Here is a 6,462-nt window from a genome sequence, read left to right as displayed (position 1 = left end):
AGGTTGAGCTGTTGTTCAGCATCTTAGCTGTGGAGGGCAATGTCACTTGCCCTCATATGTGGGATCCGAACCAGGGCCCTCTGGCGTCCCAAGCCAGTTCTTAACCATCACGCCACTTGGTCGGCCCGGGTTTCTCATTTTTGAGCTTTTCACCCCAAGGGGGCACTAAAACGTTGATGGAAGCGTGCGTTCATACTAATTGAAAAGTAGAGGACAGCGTTTGGGGCGACTACAGCAGCTGGAAAGTGAGAGAGGGAAGTCTGGGAGGTGAAGGGTACAGAGGAGGAGCCCAGAATTCTACATATTACCTGCCTACTCTCTGGAGGAACATAGCAGAATCTGGAGTCTGACAATATATTATGAATATCAGGATACAGCCCTAAATTAGTAGACATATGAAGAAACAAGAAAATATAAATTATACTCAACAGAAAAGTCAGAAAACGGAACACAAATATTTTCACTATGTATTCTATAATGGAACAAATCCATAAGACTGTGTTCAGTTTTCTGAAGCAGACGCTTCAGAAAACTGTCACGGATATGGTTATTCAAGTTATTCAAACAAATGTATAATACAAGCAAATGCTACGGATCACTTACCAGTTATGGAACTGTTGAAAGAGACAGAAGACAATTCAGTGATCTCACGTCTTTTGCCAATGCTTTTGGGTGAGTATGGACAAGTTTTACAATTATTTACTGTACCGCAACTTTCAATTCGAAATTTTCTTTTTACCGTTTCTTGTTTACTTTTTAAGATATGGGTACTGAACCTTTTAAATTACATGTATGGTGCACATTATATTTCTAGAGGACAGCATTTGGCGTCGTTTCACTTTAAAAAGGTAGAGAAAGAAGAGCAAAATAAATCCAATGTAAGTAGAAGGAAAGAAATAATAAAGCAAAATCAATGAAAGAGAAAACAGACACACAATAGAGAAAATGAGCAAAGCCATAGTGTCTTTTTTTAAAGATCAGTAAAATGAAAAACCTTTAGCTAGACTGATGAAGAACAAAAAGAGAATGAGAGAGAGAGAGAGAGAGAGAGAGAGAGAGAGAGAGAAAGAGAGAGGGAGAGAACACTTACAGATGAGAATAGAGACTGACAGGCAGAGCTTGATAAACCATTTTAACATTGGGACTTACAGCATTGAAGACATTAAGCAAAGAAGTCACATTGAATTTTAGCAAAACAAGGCAGTAATGTAGAGTATAGATAGGAAACAGACCAGGTGGGAGGCCATTGCAGGAAATCATGAATGCCGTGAGTGTGTAATTGGGGACCTGTGTCTGGGGCATCATGCCAGCTCTCCTTGCCCACCTCTCTTTCCTAAACATCTCCTACTTAGAGAAGAAAGACATACCTCTCCTACCCATTCTAAATCTTATTAGAGTGCTTTGCTCCAAGGCATAAAAATCATTGGGATACCAAAGAAAGAAACAATTTGACATACTAGTGGCAATAAAACTTTTTGTTTTTGTTTTTTTAAAGATTTTTATTGGGGTATTGGGGGGATGGGAACAGTGCTGGAGAATTAGGGGAAGGGGAACAGACAAGTTGCTGTCGTTTTTTGTTCTTCAGTCTAGTTGTGGAGGACGTTACTTCACTGGCCAAGTTGGCACCATCATTGCGCTTTTCCCGGGCGAGGCAGATCAGTCGCCGGCTTCTGGATGGCCGCTCACTGCGGCTGCTGGCTACTCACGCTGGCTGCTGGCTACACATAGTAGCCCATGGCAACCCACTGTAGCCGACGACTCACGGCAGCCCAGATCCAGGTCGAGCTGTTGTTCAGCATCTTAGCTGTAGAGGGCAGTGTCACTGGCCCTCATATGTGGGATCCGAATTGGGGCCCTCTGGCATCCCAAGCCAGTTCTTAACTATCGTGCCACTCGGCCGGCCCTAAATTGACTTTTTATGTTCTATAAATTTTAATACATATGCGGATTCATGTAACTACCAGCACAATCAGAACAAACAGCAGTTAGTCACATCACCTCAAAACCTCCCTTGTGCTATCTCTTTATATCCATGCCCTTCCCCTGCCCCCTGGCTACCACTGATTTGTTCTTCATCAGTACAGATTCATATTTTTGAGCATGCCATATAAATGGAATCATTCAGTAATCTTTTGAGATTGGCTTCTTTCACTCTGTATGTCTTTGAGATTCATCCAAGTCATTGCATGTGTCAATAGTTCTTCCCTTTTCTTTTTTTTTGCTGAGTAGTATTCCATTGTATAGATGTACCACAGTTTGTTTATCCAGTGGAATAGTACTCAGCAATAAAAAGGAATGAATTAGGGCCGGCCGAGTGGCGCGATGGTTAAGAACTGGCTTGGGACACCAGAGGGCCCCGGTTCGGATCCCACATATGAGGGCCAGTGACACTGCCCTCCACAGCTAAGATGCTGAACAACAGCTTGACCTGAAGCTGGGCTGCCGTGGGTCGCCGGCGACGGCGTAGGCTGCAGCCCCTGTGGCAGTGGGTTGCCATGGGCTACCGTGTGTAGCCAGCAGCCAGCGTGAGCGGCCAGCAGCCGCAGTGAGCGGCCGTCCAGAAGCCGGCGACTGATGTGCCTCGCCCGGGAAGAGCGCAATGATGGTACCAACTTGGGCCAGTGAAGCCACGTCCTCCACAACTAGACTGAAGAACAAAAACGACAGCAACTTGTCTGTTCCCCTTCCCCCAATTCCCCAGCACTGTTCCCATCCCCCAAAATCCCCAATAAAAAAAAATCTTAAAAAAAAAAAAAAGGAATGAATTATTGATACAATATCCAGGAGTGGGTGTCTTGGTGTAGAATTAACCCCTGGTCGTTCACAGCATGTAAAAAAATTTACGAGACTCTACAAGAAGATCCAAAGAAGAGATTTATTGAAAGTCAAAAAGGGAGAGAGAGTTCTGTTTGGAACTGGCAGAAGTTTTGCCAGGGCAGAGTCTGATGGAGACCGCTGTGGAGACAGGGGTAAGAGAGAGATACCGGCAGGAGTTGGGCCAGGGCAGAGTCCAATGGGGGACAGCTACACCAATGAGAAGGAGTGCTGGGGTTTTATATTTTTCTAAGCAGGATGGAAGGTGCTTGTCAGCTTAAGGGGCTTGGGGCGGGGAGGGGGGGCTGGCTGTTGTTACAATTGTCTTCTCCTGGGAACTCTCCTGTTTCTATCTATGATGGATGTCAGCTTGCAGGGGGTTGCTGTTGCGATTGGGAACTATTTTGTTCCCACCTTTTATGGATGTAAGGTGCTTGTCAGCCTGCAGGTGCAGTGCTGGCCAGGGGAGTCAGAGCCAAGCGGTTCATGTTTAAGCTCTCTCCCGCCAGCTCACAAGCTTGCTCCTGTGAACGCCTTGCCCATCCCATCTTGCCGGTTCACAAACCCACTCCCGTTAACTCTTTACTTGTCTTTTCAGTGGGATTGCTGGGTCATATGGTAGGTATGTGTTTAACTTTATAATAAACTGTCAAACTCTTTTCTAGAGCGGTTGTACCATTTTGCATTTCCACTAGGAGTGTATGAGTTCAGTCACTCTGCATCTTCACCAGCACTTGGTATTGTCAGTATTTTTAATTTTAACAGTTCTAATAGGTGCATGGTGGTATCTCCATGGTTTTCCTTTGCATTTTCCTAATTGCCGATGATGTCAAACATTTTTCATGTGTTTATTTGTCAATCTCATATCTTCTTTGGAAGAGTGACTGTTTTGTGTCTAGTGTTAATTTTTCATTGGATGGTTTGTTTCCTTTAAAGATTTTTATTGGGGAATTGGGCGATGGGAACAGCGCTGGGGAATTGGAGGAAGGGGAACAGACAACTTGCTGTCCTTTTGTTCTTCAGTCTAGTTGTGGAGGACGTCGCTTCAGTGGCCCAAGTTGGCACCATCGTTGCGCTCTTCCCGGGAGAGGCAGATCAGTCGCTGGCTTCTGGATGGCCACTCACGCTGGCTGTCGGCTATACACAGTAGCCCATGGCAACCCACTGCAGGAGGGGCTGCAGCCTACGCCGTCGCCGGTGACTCACGGCAGCCCAGCTCCAGGTTGAGCTGTTGTTCAGCATCTTAGCTGTAGAGGGCAGTGTTACTGGCCCTCATATGTGGGATTCGAACCGGGGCCCTCTGGTGTCCCAAGCAAGGTCTTAACCAACGCGCCACTCTGCCGGCCCTGGTTTGTTTTCTTGTTGTTCAGTTTTGAGAGTTCTTTATACATTCTGGATATTAGTCCTTTGACAGACATGGGATGTGCAAATATTTTCCCCCAATCTAGCTTTTCATTTTCTTAACAATGCTAGTGAAGCCTTTTTAAACCAAGGCATTGAATTCAAAGGTTTAGGACTTTGTTTTATGTAGATTTTTATTGGTGACAAAATTTGGCATTAAAAATGGGTTGTTTGGCTTATGTTTGGATGTTTTGAATTCATATTTTATAAAGTGGAGTGAAAGTAAGGATGATATCCACCTAATGACAAAATATATTTTGTCTCTGAAGGAATCCAGTAAGAGCAAAACAAAGAAAGCACTGGTAGATGTTAATGTTAGTTGCACCTTATCTCACCCAGCACACAAACTCAAGGACCTTGTCCTTACTCACCTAACATGGCATTAGAACCTACTTGAATTTAACAATGATGTCAGACTCTCAGACAGGAAATGAGCCTGATTTGACTGACTGGTTTGCCTATGAGAACTGGGCTTGCCAATTAGGTTATGCGGCAAATATTTTGCATAAATTGGAGGAGCAAAATCTGAAGTTCCAAACTGTTACAGAAGTTATATTTCAAGCATGTAGGATAAAAGTAACTTTTCAAAAAAAATATTAGATTGACAATGGTGTATTGACATGAACAATAGTCTAATTTTCCCAGCCCTTTCTAAATATATCAAGTTAAACAGTGACTCTAAATAAAAGAGTAACTGGTATAGTTGATAGTAATTGGGTAAAACTTGGTAGTCTTCTTAGCATACCTCCCAGAAAATGAGAAAGTGAATACTTCGATGAATTTTGCAACACAGGTAGTTTCAAATTCTTTGCTCCCAACAAAAATTAAAGGAAAATCTAATCAGGTTGTCAGCAGAGAGATTAAGTAATTTCTGATGATGTCGTGATTTTGGGGGTCATATATCTCAGAAAGTGTTCAACAAAATGTATAATGTTGTCATCTATTTATATATGTGGACAAGGTTTCTCAGCACTAACATTTATAAAACCAAAACATAGGGCTATAATTTATTGCTGAAACTTTTCTAATTCCAGTGTTAAGTAATGTTCACCACTCATATAATTCAATAGCAAAAAACCCCAAATTATAGAAAAAATGGGCAGAAGACCTGAATACACATTTTTCCAAAGAAGATACACAGATGGCCAACAGGTACATGAAAAGGTCTTCAACATTGCTAATCATCAGGGAAATACAAATCAAAATCACAATGAGATATCACCTCACACTTGTTAGAATGGCTATAAAAAAAACCAAAAACAAAGACAAAAATGACAAGAAATAAGTATTGGCAAGGATGTGGAGAAAAGGGAACCCTTATATACTGTTGACGGGAATGTAAATTGGTATAGCCGCTATGGAAAACAGTATGGGGGTTCCCCCAAAATTTAAAACTAGAACTACCATATGACCCAGCAATCCCATTTCTGGATATACATCTGACGGAAATGAAATCACTATCTTGAAGAGATATTTGCACCTCATACATTATTCACAATTGCCAAGACATGGAAGCAACATAAGTTTCCATTGACGGATGAATGGATAAAGAAAATGTGAGATATATGTATATGTAAACATTACTCAGTCATTAAAAAAAGGAAATCCTGCCTTTTGTGACAACATAGATGGACCTTGAGGGCATTATGCTAAGTGAAATAAGTCAGACATAGAGAAAGAGAAATACTGTATGATCTTGCTTACATGTGGCATCTAAAAAGGCCAAACTCATAGAAATAGTAAAATGGGGTGTCGAAAATGGAGAGATGTTGGTCAAAGGGTACAGATTTCCAGTTATAAGATGAATGAATAAATTCTGGGGGGTCTAATGTACAACATGGTGACTATACTTAACTATGCTATATTTTATACTTGAAAGTTGCTAAAAGAATAGATCATAAATGCTCTCATACTCCCTCTCCTAAAAAGGTAATTAATTATCTGAGGTGATGGAGGTGTTCACTAACCTTATTGTAATAATTTTGCAATACATACATGTATCAAGTCATCATCATATGTACGTTAAACTTACACAGTGTTATGTATCAATTATATCTCAAAGCCAGAGAACAAATAGTATTGTTCATCCACAGATAAATGCATTTTTTTATTATTTTTTTATTTTTTACAGATTTTTATTGGGGAATTGGGGGGATGGGAACAGCTCTGGGGAATTGGGGGAAGGGGAACAGACAAGTTGCTGTCGTTTTGTTCTTCAGTCTAGTTGTGGAGGACGTTGCTTCACTG

Source organism: Hipposideros armiger, unplaced genomic scaffold (genome assembly GCF_001890085.2).
Source record: "Hipposideros armiger isolate ML-2016 unplaced genomic scaffold, ASM189008v1 scaffold_108, whole genome shotgun sequence".
Classification (NCBI taxonomy): Eukaryota; Metazoa; Chordata; class Mammalia; order Chiroptera; family Hipposideridae; genus Hipposideros; species Hipposideros armiger.
This window is presented reverse-complemented; position numbering follows the sequence as displayed.